Raw genomic sequence first — 13,375 nt, 5'->3', positions numbered from 1 at the left:
AATACGGGGCTGAGGCAGCGGAAGAACATGGTCGTTTTCCCCAGAATGGGGTGGGGATGAGGGATGTGGAGAAAGTGCCAGATCTCAGCTCTCTCCGCAAGGGAAGGGGGGTTGAAGGGTTGTGCCCGAGACCTCTGCTAACAGTTACAGGTGCAGCCCGGAGAGCAGAGGGGCTGGTTGGTGTAGCCTAGCGTGGCAGCTGGCTTGGAGGAAAGCCTTGCTGAAGAGCCATCTCACGGCAGATCCCGGAGAGGATGGGGCTTGGCGCGTAGGCGGAGGTAGTTACTGGTTTTACCAGTGCAAGGGTGAGTAGCCAAAACAGGAGCCGGGTGAATAATGTCTCAATTTGGGGTGACTGTCAGCCACACAGGAGGAAGGCCCTGGGTGGCAGAGAAAAAAGGGGGAGCGGGCTAGGAGCAGAGCTGCCATGGGCAAAGGTGGGTGCAGAGCCCTCCTCTGGAGGGACTTTGGGACCGTAGGGAATCATGACCTTGATGAGGAATTGCCCCAGAGAGAGATGTGGGACCGAGCAAACGGCTGTAATCAGCAGCCATCTTTGTGGGGTGGGAACTGAGCAGGCTGCGCAGAGCTGTGTCCTGGCCTCCCCCACAGCTGTGGGTGTGGGAAGGCGGGGGGGCTGGTCAGGCATGGGTCTGCAGCTTTCGTCTTTTCAGTGCCTCAAGGATAGTTGAATAGCAAAAAAAAAAATCAGCTCAGCAGCCAACTCGGTGCTGCTAGGAGGGGGCAAAGGAACTATTTTGCAGGCATCTCGCTGCTGCTGCGGAAATGGATTTCTTGAGGGGAGGGAGGTGCGTGTGTGGGTAATCTTTGTAGTAACGCTGTGCAGAGAAGAGAAAATGCCATTCCAGCAGCCCCAGATGCAGCGAGGAGTGGGGAGGGAGGATGGGAGAAGACCTTGATCGGCCACCCCACGGCCGTGGGCATGAGGGGGCAGATGTGACGTTGATCAGCAGCCACCCCTTGTGCTGTGGGGAGCAGAGAGGGGGGAGCAGTCCTTGGTTAGCAGTCTGTCTCCCAGTGCTGTGGCCGAGCCTGCCTGGTGCTGCAAGAGAGATCCTATGAGGATTTTTATTGCGGTCTCTTTGTTAGCTACAGACAGGCACGCACACACTCACAGCTTTCAGCCAGGTTGTGGGAGGTAAGTGGGGGAGGAGAGGAAGGGAGCGTGTGGGGCGGCACTGGGGAGCAAGGGGGCTGCGTGGGCCGGGCACGAGGGGAGCAGGGGGACAGGGCTGCAGCTGTCCCCACCACCACAGAAAAAAGAGCCCCTGCGATTTTCAGGGACTTGTTGGCAACTGAGCGAGGGTTGCCATAGCTTTTTATGTAGGGTGACCAGAACCGGCTGGAACTGGTTTGAGGCAGATCAGCTCCTGAACACAATGCAGTCACTGAGCTACTACAGTGGGATAGCTTCCTCCCTTCATGGCAGCCAAAAGCAGAGGAGCTTGCAGAAAGATACCATCCCAAAACAGTATGTGAATGCACACTTTAGACACACAGCACTGGTATGTGGCTAATATAGTCATAAAGGATTCTGTATATAAATGTACATATTTGTAGTAACTGAGATTACTTTGGCTTTTCGTGCCTTTTTATGCTTAAGGAATGGGCAAGAGCTGAGATTTATGACCCTTATTAAAATATTTTTGCTTTGCAAGGGTGGGACACTGGTTATGCAGTCTATTTTAAAACTAAACTAAATAAAATTGATTGAATGATTTGTAATTGTAGTTATGCTTGTGACTGAGGAATGCTGCTTTGCATGCTCTTTTATTTACAGGGTGCTGTCTTGTGGTTTTCTGCTTTAGGAGATGTTAAGGGGGGGGTGCTGTGCCTTTCTGTAAGGCCAAAAGGAAACAATATTGTTGTAGAATTGTGCATAAAAGCATTGCAAAGATGCTGTAAGGCATACTCGTTTTCCCTTTTTTTTTTTTTTTTTCTCCTTGTAGGCCTATTGATTGGGGCTGCCTTTAACCCTTTCATATTTGCAGAGGTAATGCATCTGTGGCAGTAACTGAGCATTGGCTAAAAAAATCTTTCAAAGGTCAAGGTTCACAAGGTGAGATGTGGTGTTTTGGGTATGAATATAACAATAGCATGAAGGTACATGTATGTGAAAAGTAAATCTGGCTCCTGATTGCACACTTGGCACATTAGCAAGGATACAATTGTTTAAGTGTTACTAAAGAAATGCTGTTAATGTCCTCCAGTTTTAATGGGATTAAAGCTATTATTTGTAAAGACTTGCTGATGTCTTGGCTAAATGCAGTATTTTCATTGAAATATCTTCTATCCAGATATACATTTTTTTCACAATGTAGTGATATGGAATAGGCCTCTGAGTGACAATTATAAATTGTGGACCACATGGCAGTGAACTTCTGTGTTGTATTACAGTGTTACACATTCAGAATTTGCTTTCTGATTATTCAAAGGTTGCTTGTTTGGCCATATCTGAGTAACCCGATATTTACTTCTGAATTAAGGTCTTCAGTGTTAAACATGTACTTAATATAGCCTACATAGAAAAAAACCCCATATAAATAGTATGGATGGTGTTTCTTAAACTGTTGTAACCCAGGGAGGACTTTGCAGCAGCCAAGTGGAAAGATGTATTTTAGAGGTTTGATGGAGCTCCAGTGGGTTATTAGTGGCATGAATTATAATATTGTGCAGTAATGAAATAAGAATAGGAAACCGGATGGGCAGTGCATCAGCTCCTGAGGGATGACTACTTTTAACTCAAAGCGATGGATAATGGATAGGATTTTTTTTTTCTCTCATCTAAAAAATAAATGTGTACTTAGATTTGAGCTGGCATTTGTATCTTACAGTGAAAGCTGAAGGATTCAGAGAGAGGGAGAGGGGGAGAGAGAAAGCAGTAATGAATATAGCAAAGGGAAGAACAAAGGCTGTTAGAGCTTGCACATTGGAACACTAAACATTTTGCCTTGGGGATTCTTTTGCTAGAACTGTTACTTCCTATAACAGGAAATCAGCAACTCTAGAATCTTAACCAGTATGATTTTTAAAAAATCTGACCTTTCCTGGCTGTGTTAGCTGCTTTGGTAATCTACAATCAAGATAAATATGGAGGCAAAACATTGAAAATGTTCTGTTCTAGTGTGAAATGAGGGTTTTTTCCTCTGTGCTCAGCAGAATAAAGTAGACAGTCTTAAAAGCCTTGAGAGGTTGTGGATATTGGGTAAGTTGTATGGTGGCTGGTGATAGGCAGGGTGCCTGCATCAAAGAGTGACAATACAAGCGAACCTTTTTATTTCTGACTGCAGTAGATTATGTAAGGTATTTAGATATTAATTGTAGAAAAGTGAAAATAGCATGCTAATGTTTAGCCTGAAATTATGTTTTTTGTGGGTTTTAATGCAGCTACAATGTGTTGTTTCTCAGATTTGATAGGGCAGTAAATAGCTTGTGTGGTGGAACAAAAACAGATCACTGTGCTGATTTCTGTTCATATTTTTTCATAATTTGGATGCAGAGGTTCTATATTTGACTATAGACATCTGTAGCAAAATTATGCTTGCCAACATGAATTCTTGTTGCATGATAGGAATAGTATCTATTGCTGCTGATGATGCATGTTTTTCCAAGTGTCAGCTAAAATTCATGTGTTACATGAGAGCACCTTTTAGATATTTTTTTTCTTTCTACCAGAATAGTAAGCAGTTTTAAAATTGTAAGTTCTTGAATTGTCACAAAATTCAATGTATCTGTTTTGTTTGGATTTTTGAACATGATCTGTACTATGAATTTTTATTTTTAGCAAAGGAGGTTTTGAATTTGCAGGGATTTTTGTAGACTGTAAGATGAGAAACCTGAATAGATGCTGGAGTCTGCAGTGTTCTTGGTGAGTTTTATTTTTTTAGTCTAATAATATTTGTAAATGCTCTTCACCAGGAGATTTTGATTTTGCACGTAGGCCAGCTTTCCAGCAGAAAATGCTGCTTAATGCTGGAGGGTTGGTCCTCTGTATCAGCAATCATGATCTCATTTTGCATTGAGGCTTGTCTCAGGTATTTGATCTCGAGAATAAGGGTAATGATTTATCAAGTTCCAAGCCTCTTTTGAATGAATTAACTAACTTTGGTTTTCTTAGAAGTATGAACGTGTGTTAAAACATAAATATGCATACAGATTGCTGGGAATGTATGTTTAAAAAAAAATAAAACTTGACCCTAATGTTTTAGGGCCTGTTTGTTGCTAGTGTTGCACAGGCGGGCCCTGCCTGACTTGGAGTGCTCTCACTGAGATTGTCTGCAGCTGCTTCACGCTGTTTTTGAGCAAGAATTGCCATCCACTTAAAAAAAAGTACATTAAAGAAAATAGGCAGGAAGCAAGTGCCATTTAGAATGTGATTCGAATTTGCGTTAAATTGGGAATCTCAAAATTGTATTCATTATTGTTGCACATCTGAATTAGTCACGTGTTACTGTCCCAGCCCATTTTACATATAGAAGTGCAAAACTAAACCATTTTTTATAATTCATTTTTAAGTAGAGTGCAAAAATAATGGTATGGGGATTTACCTGCTTTTCATGAATTCATCTCCATTTTAGGAGAAATTCGGGAAGTTGCTAGGCCCCAAACCTTTTTTTGTGTTGAAATATCCCTGTTCTTTTTGCCAGCCAAAGGCTGATAATAGTGAATGTTGAACCAGTTGCATGTGGTTCTCTTTAAACTGTGCTAGAGGTAGTTCAGTGCTGGTGTGAGAAGAGGAAATGGACGGACTTCAGAAGATGCCCCTTCTATTTCCCTTCCTGTTTTCTCTTACCCAAAGAGAACTTGAGATACCCATTTTACAAAAAAATAAGAAAGTTAAAAAATGGAGGAGGTAGACTACAAGATGAGGCTTCTAAGGAGTCGTAAACTACAAGTAATTCTATTCTGGCTGTCAAAAAACCCCCGTGGAAATTTGCTTAAGAAAACAAACAAAAATTCTCAAGAACTGTCTTTACTTAATGATACCTATTGCAGGGGAAAAGGGCTCATCTTTTAACAGGTCAGGTAAGAAGGATCCATAATCAGATGCAGGATATAGTAGAAAAGAGGACAAAGACAATTCCCCACTCTTTTATAATCAGTTATAGGGTTGGATATGTTTTGAAAACAGTGGTAACATGCTTACAGTTGTAAAACAACTCGGGCTCCTTTTGGGGATATATCACTTGTGCGTTTGACGTGGCTTGGTAATCCATAATTGCAAAACTCAGCTAAGTGAAAAGCACAAATAGCACTTTGCCATACCTCACATTAAAGACTGAATAAGAGACTACTCTGCAGAGATCTTGTATTCCTAAGGCTCTAAACCTGAATCCATGGGCAAACCGATTGGAAAAAGTTTTGCCTGTATGAATTAACAGCAAACAAGGCAACATAAATTCTCAAGTTTTAGTCTGGCTGCAACTGCATCTGCATTCTGTGCGTGGAGATAAGTATCATCCTCCTGGCCTCTGGGGACTCCCAAATTATTTTGTTTACCAGGAAAAGACAATGTGCATGCACATGCACTGTAGGTCTGTCTCTATGCCAGGTTATAGCAATACACCATGAACATCATGCAAGTGCCATTCAATATCTTTGTGATTTTTTCCATAATTTCCATTTTCTGCTATCCCAAATGTAGTTTGCTACCATTACTTTCATTCTTGGTGTATGTGATTCTGAACTTCCAAAATTTGTATGGAAGACACTCCTGAATTGAAAAGTTAAAAATATTGTAAACAATGACAACCAAACTGCACTTTTATTCAAATCAACAGAATACATTGGTAATGCATTGACTTTGGTGGTTTTATTGCTTGTTTGTTTTCAGCATTTGCTAGTTTAAAACAACTTTTGCAGCCAGTGTGTGAATTAACAGGCTTCTGCGGTATTCTAGAACTAGATGAATAAAAGTGGAATGGAGGAATGGGTTAGTTAATTTTTTATTGTTTTGTAAATAGTTTAGCAGTTATTCTAAAACAATATTGTCTTTTGTGTGTAATACTGAACAATATTTTGGATTAATAGTTGGGAAAGGCTGGCATTCAAGTTTTTTTTCCTCCTTACGGCATCCAGATTTGTTTATAGCATCTTAATTGTACAGCTCACGTGAAAGTAGATTAAAGTCAAATGTGAACCGGTACCGTCTGCTGTGGAAACAGGCCGCAGAGACAGCATTGTAAATCACAACCACTAGCTGAGCTTTGTGTAGCTTCTTACCCTGTCCCAATTCCAAAATGTTCTGCCTGACCATGGTGTGAGCTGGGATTGTGCTCTGGATCAGCAGCATATGGGCAGTGATTTGATAAGCTTCCATAGCTTGCTTCCATTTGATGGTGCACTCTAAAAATGCATTTAGATATCGTTATAAGTGGGTGGTAAGGCAAGTGAATGTGAGTAGGTCTGAATGCTAATTAATGGTTTAAATACTTTTTACTGTGAGGGTGATGAAACGCTGGAACCTGTTGCCTTGAGAGGTTTTGGGGTCTCCATCTTTGGAAATACTCAAAACCTGACTGGGCAACGTCCTGAGGGTCCTGCTATAGCTGTCCCTGCTTTGAGCAGAGAAGCTGGAGTTCCAGAGGTCCCTTTCAACCTCAGCTATCCTGAGATTCTGTGAAATGCCTGTTGAAAACTTTTTTGGGTTAGTAAAGAATAAATGTTGAAATTCTTCTGAAACCATCAACAGCAAGGTTACTGCATTGAGTAAAAAAACCCTTAAAATTTTAATACTTGAAATACTGGGCTAATACTTACCCTCCAAAGCTTTTTTGAGGGGGCGGAAGGAGGAAGAAAATTGGTAGAATGTTCTCTTAGAAAACCAGAAGTGCAAATACAGATTTCTCTTACTCATTGAGGCTCGCGCATGGAGACAAATTGGATTATCCTTTTTTTTTTTTTTAATGCAGATAGATAACGGTGTATAATGTTGAAATATGAGATTGCTTGGTATAAATTTTAACTGTAAAACACCCCATACTTCATAAAGATGTTTATATAAGGACTGGCATGACCTTATTGATACTATGGATGGTAAATGAGACCTTTATCCTAAGAAATCAAAGTGCTGCCTGTTATGGAAGATATATTTCTGGAAGCAGGAATCTGTCTGAGTTTTGCAACAGTAACAAGTCATGGGACCTTTGATAAGCGAAAAGCAACCTGTATTTTATGTGAATATGATAGGCATTGCTGATTGTGGTTAAAGTGGCCTCTTGCATATCCTACTTGCCTGCTGAGTATTTAAAACCACACCAAGTTGTGATTTGAGATGTGGTTCTCATTTCCTGAAGAAGGTTTGGTGGTTGAATTAGCATATTGCTTTTGTCTTTCTTTCAGATACTTAGCTTTCAAAGTAAATAATCGGAAGTGTTAGTCAGTCATAATTGCTAATATATGTTTAATAACTAATGAACTGCTCACAATCTGTGTATTAGGCTGGCATGTTTGCCTAATGTTAGGATATATATTACTGTAATTCTGTAATTCTGATTGAATCACTTAAGACTTCTCTACCAGATGAAATTTCTTGGCATAACACAGAAATTAAAAAAAAAAAAAAAAAAAAGCTTTTATGGTGGTTAGGCTCGTATTACTCCCTGTGTAGGCATTTTGTTCCAGAATGAGCATGATGTTATTTAGGCATCATTACTCATGTTTAGAAGTGGAGTAATTATACCAGATTATCAGAATTTTGTTCTGGAATGGTGTGTCTAACTGAGAATTTATACCAGTCTAACTATAACAGAATAGTTATTATATATGGTTATACCAGAAGTATGCTTCCAGAATCAAGACATTACCATGTGCTAGACACTGAAAAGTGGTGTCTCTTGTTTTCACAGTACTGAAAAGAACTCTGATTTTCTTTGAAGAACATACAAAAGAAAAGGTCTCTGCCCTAAAGAGTGAACAGTCCACAACTGTACATAGTACAAATGGAGGTAAAAACTGTAGGAAGAGTTTAGGGAACGTAAAAGGATGTAGTCACAAGAACATGAATTCCATAGGTAGATGAAAATTAAAGTTGGGTTTTTTCCTGTTTCCTTAAATAATAAACAGACTTGCTGCTGAGGGAAGCTTAAGTTGAGTAGTTGTTTGAACAAAAGCATGGAGTTACATATTGTAAGTATAGACAATTATGTGGGATTTGAAGGCCAAGGGTAGGAATTTAAATTTAATACGGTAGAAAAGACAGGGCTAGTACAGACAGTTAAAGCAATTGCATAGAGTCACCAGACTTGTGGTTGACCAATGAAGATTTGGATTAGCAGGAAGGTGAGTGTCAAGGAGGAAGAGTTGGTCAGTTCTTCAAAGGTTAATGGTGAAATAAAAGAATAAAAATTGAGCATGTGACACCATGCTTGTGATCCAGAAACGATAGTTAGAAGCCTTCATGCATAGAGAATATTAATTGGAAAAGTATTGGAAAGGGAGGAGGATTATTTGTCATTGCTAGGCCTGGAAAGCTTGAAGTTGTTCTTGTACCTGACAGACAAAAATCAGAGTTTTGAGCAGTTTGGAGATATGACCTGTCTGGGAGCTGCCTGATGATTCTTGTCTTCATTAGGCTGTTGAACTTCCCCCAAACGAGTCTGGTTTGAGTTTTGCAATTGCTTAGCTTTGCACCAAAAAGTACTTTTTAATTTCAGCAGCAATTTATAGGCAGCTTGGTCTTGTGGAGAATATGTGCCCCGTCTGCAGCTGTCCTAAAGCCCAAGCTAAAAGATAAATCATATTTAGAAAGTGAGAAAAAAATGTTTTCTTCTGTGTGTTTGTCTGCTCCCCCCCCACCTTGGCAGAGTACATGAAAGGGTAGGTTTGTCTGTTTTTCCTCATATGGCTAGAGTCCCTCCACCTGGAACAGGTATAGATACAGGGCTTGAGGAGGAGTGACAAAAATTCCATGTAGTAAAACAAAACTGCCTTTATTAATCCCTCAGAAGCACCTATTTACTCAAATATGTCATTGCATATTTGAGCCTTCCTCACATCTACACAAATAGTTGCTGTAAGAAAGCAGTATTTCAAAATGGTCCCTGGAATCCCTGATAATAGGGCAGAAGCTCCTGGATGCACTACATCTTGTAGATATTTTCCCCTTTTTCTGGAGATCAGCCTTTTAAAATCTTTGAATACATCCTTAGGCTTTCCATCTTAACAGCCAGGATATGAAGGCCCCAAAAGGTTTACAAGAATTTAACTATTTCTCATGGGTGTAGCATCAAATTCTTGTCCTGCTTGCTTCTTCCACTGTCAGTAGAGAGTTCTCATGGACTGGTTCTTGTTTTGACATAATTAGCCAAGTGAGTGCTTCACTGGAATGTGTTATCAGATGAACTGGAGTAAAAAGGCTAACTGGGAAAAGTAAGATAGTGGAACAGTCAAGGGGTATCTTCCTTTGGCTAAAACCTGTGCCATTTTCTTCATGCTGTTCATAGGAAGCACTTATTTCAGGAGTTACATTTCCAAAGAAAGAAAAATGTAGAAAGTCATGCACACATGCTTGGAACAAAGCATGAACAAAACAGTCTTGGTTTATCCTCCAGAACTTAATTCGCACCTTATGTTTCATTAAGATATTGATGCACACATAGGGGTGGATGTTGGCACCAAAGAGATTAATGGAAATCATGAAGTAAGTATATTCAGAGTCTGCGATCTTAAGTTTTTAAGACTAATTGATATCTTCCCAGAAGTCCTATCACCCACCATCAAAAAAACAGAACCCAGAAGCATTGCACCTCACTGCTCCGTGGCTCTCTAGCTGTGTAATTCCTATTGGCCATATCCAGAATTTTCTTCCTTTTTACTTACTTTTATCATTGAATAATCAGTAAGCAAAGTAATGCTTGAATTTTTAAAGAAACTGATTTTCTTTAACAACTTTTCTCAAGTAATTCAAGCACCTTAAAGGTTGCAAATCTTACAACAAAAGTGATAGGCTTTTCCTGGCATTCTCCTGGTAAACATCAGCAGACAACCAGGTCGAGAGGCAGGAAATGGAACTAGTCCATGGGAAGGAAAAGGAATGTTACAAAGGGAGACTGTCATCTGAAAATTAAATAGCACTTTGGACAGAGTCAATAAATCTAAAAACTAACTCTTTATGTGAGTACCCACAAAATTAGGGGTGTTTAATTTATTGTATCATCTATCCATTGTTCTTCGTACTATATGCTTCAAGTTAACATTCCTCTGTTGAGGTGAATTTTGTTTCTATTATTTAGAAACTAAAAATGAAAAAAACCTCTATTTCAGACAGATTTTTGAGGAGGTGGGAGTCTTGCAGGTTGTTTCTTTAAATACGGTTTTGTTTGTTTAGTCTGAGGAATGTATCCTTGATTACAGTCCTTGTGGACTGTTTCTCAGTTCAGTTCTGAAGATCATCTTAATGTCAGCCCTCTGATGCTAGGTTTTTACACTTTTGTGTGTCTCTTTGGAGACACTGAGCTTTGCTCTCAGCACTTTAAAAGCAGTTCTCAAAGAAATTCCAGTTCCTGGAAAATCACGATTTCCTAGGGAACCAGGAACTTGCCTCATTTCCTGTTCTGAAGTATTTAGAGGCATCATGTTGGCCCAGAGAAGGAATAGACTAACAGCTTGTCTGGCAGCCAAGGTGTCACTTGATTTTGATCTTGGATAAAAGGCGGAGTTTTATCCTTAAGGGAAGGAGTTACTGAAAGATTTTCAGAGGGGAAAAAAGGGAGGAATGCGGCTTCAGAGTCCTGGCAGTTGTGGTAGAAACGTACTTTATATACTGAATCTTAAAATGGTATACTAGAATAGTGAGGAAGAGATGAATAAAACGTCCAGGTTACAACTTTGCTTACTTGTTTATCAAGACTGGCCATGTCTTTTGTCCCTTTTTGTTTAACTTAGATTGCTTTAAAAGTTTGAAGAATGGGAGAGATTCTTCATAAGGGCAGTAGTAATTCTGGGTCCCCCACATAGAAGAAAGCATTCCATTCTCATGCTCTGGTAGACCATGGGAGTTGTTCCTTCTGCATACACTTGACAGACAGTTGCAACTATATGCAGTGTGCTCTCTATGGATAAATTTATGATCTTAGCTCTGCAAACCTCTGAATTCTTCTGAGGTATTTTCCTGTTTTGGAATTAGCCTAACCAAGTTTCTCAGTAAAGGACAAATGTATCTCCTCTGCTACGCAGTTTTGCTCTTAAACGTACTTGCATAAAATACTGTGTAAGTGGGCCCTTGCTTAATTCATTGCTATTGGTAAATGTTAATTAAACTCCAGTATATGTAATTAGAGGAAGTTTTAGACTACTAAGACTTTCTAGTTCTTTTTGAGTGTATATAATAACTGTAAAAAGACACCTGTGGACAGATGTACAGAGTGCAAATAATTAGTATCTCGAATTATGAAAAACTGTGTCAATTAAGGGTTGGTTTGTGTGGTTTTACATGGATTTGATATGGTTTGGTCTCTGGAATCTTTTCCATTTAATTCTTATAAGAACTTTCTTTGTAATTTTGATATTATGTGTGTATGTATTTTTGTATTTATTAGATAACTGCCTTTGTAATTGTGGCCCTTTCACAGGATCTTGAAATCCTTCAGGCAGAGGGTAGACTAAAATCCAGGCCTGCAGAACTGTGCATAAGTGTGATAATCATCTTGCTTTGGTATAGGAAGGTGTCTACTGCTACATGTGCTGAACACGATGGGTTAGCTTCTGAATATACTGCGAGAGAGTTGAGCTGTGCTGGTTACTTGTCTAGTCTCTTCTTAAATCTTTATGTTCATTTTATCCCAATTACTAGTTTTAAATGCACGAGGGCTAGAAACTTGCTTTTGAATAAGTGGATTTTAAAATTTTATAATTAAACAAATAGTAAAACCAGGATTACCAGCATTATGAAACAATCTTACGTCTGATAAGTATGGATCATAACCCTATGCTTTACGACAGTAGTGAAGTCTTGATAATGAGCATTTACCATGATAGGCTACTATATATTGTCCATTAAGTAAAGGAATTATGAGTTAATTAAGAGAGTAAATTCATCAGTTGCAATGGTATACTCATATTTTCTAGAGAATCACATGCTGAGTTCAGCTCTGCAGAAGGACTTGGTGTAATGAAAAGGAGTTAATAAGTTAGGCAAAGCAACAAAACCATTAAGTGGACCGTGTAAACAATTTTCAAAACTATTACATATAGTTTGAAGGTATTATATGAAATGTCTGTGTATTCCAGTATCCTTGAGAAATTTTCCTCAGTTGCCTTTCTTAGAGTCCATAATGACTTCCAGGTAGCCAGTGTTGATGAATACGTAAGTCTTAGATTTTTATCAAGCAAAGGGATTACGCCATTTTAATAAACTGCATCTTTCTCAGGAACAGTTAGAGTGCTGCCTGTGTTGATAATGATATACATAAAAATATGTATTTAAACATATATGTATTTTGATTAGTTTTTCTTAGCATTGTTACAGCTGAATTCAACAGTCAGCAAGTAGTTTCTCTCCATAGCTCAAGATAATGACCTAAGAGGAGGAGGAAGTGAGCTATTGAAGTTGTAGGATGCACCTCCATTGGCAAGTGGCTTACAACAGACCTTCTGCCATGGGGCATGTAGCTTCTTGCTTACCTGAGGTAATATGAGGAGTTTGGAGAGCACTGTTGCAGTTAGTCATACTGTGGTTCTCTGGTGGCCTATGTTAATTGATACTGGAGACAGAACATTGAGCTATATAATAAGAATGTTTTCCAGTCCTTTAGTGCTGTTATAAAGGCAGGAGGACAGACAGGATGCTTCCTAAATGGGCACTTTCTAACAATAACACTTATTTGGTTAAGTATCTTTTCACATTGAATACTGGCTTTGGCCTGATAATTACTGAACAATGAAAGTATGTTAAAAACAGCTCTGTCACAACAATACAAATCATACCTGTGCATGGTTATGAAAGAGAATTAAAAAGTATCTGTGCTTTCTGTAACTGATTTTTTTTGATCTCTACAAGTGATTCCCCTGCACACGTCTGCATATTATTGAAACGTCTGTGGAAAAAGGCAAATGTCATAGTAGGATTTAAATCTAAAAGTATACTCAAAGTTAGTTTTTCTTTTTACACAGCATTTGTAAAGTTTTAGTTTTGAGTTACCTGTTTGGTTTGGGAATTGGAAGGAAAAAAATCAACAATAGAGGCCAGTGGTGAACAAAAAAATCAGGATCTGGAAAATGTTACCTGTGAGGGGAGTTGGTTAGCCTAAAAAGGAGAAGATTGAAGGGAGATAATGGTCTCAGGGTAAAGTGCTGTTGCAAAGAGGATGGGTGAATGGAACCACATGTAGTTCATTCAGATTGCATCAAGAAAGAT

General features: G+C 39.2%; 1 protein-coding gene across 3 annotated transcripts in view; it reads left to right on the top strand.

Moving 5' to 3' along the window:
* The first annotated feature begins 232 nt into the window (after positions 1-232).
* The window catches only part of ZNF532 (zinc finger protein 532), a 49,038-nt gene continuing 35,895 nt past the window's right edge, over positions 233-13,375 (top strand). Inside the window, exons 1-3 of one of the 3 annotated variants that reach the window (XM_009274727.2) lie at positions 233-305; positions 1,337-1,492; positions 1,971-2,080. The gene's annotated coding sequence lies outside the window, so the exon portion shown is untranslated. Of the gene's footprint in view, positions 306-1,336; positions 1,527-1,970; positions 2,081-7,905; positions 7,968-13,375 lie in introns of those variants that run through there. The other 2 variants (XM_009274728.2, XM_009274729.2) reach the window with 2 other exon arrangements.

Source organism: Aptenodytes forsteri, unplaced genomic scaffold, assembly GCF_000699145.1.
Source record: "Aptenodytes forsteri isolate BGI_AS27 unplaced genomic scaffold, ASM69914v1 Scaffold112, whole genome shotgun sequence".
NCBI classification, from domain to species: Eukaryota; Metazoa; Chordata; class Aves; order Sphenisciformes; family Spheniscidae; genus Aptenodytes; species Aptenodytes forsteri.
This window is presented reverse-complemented; position numbering and strand designations above follow the sequence as displayed.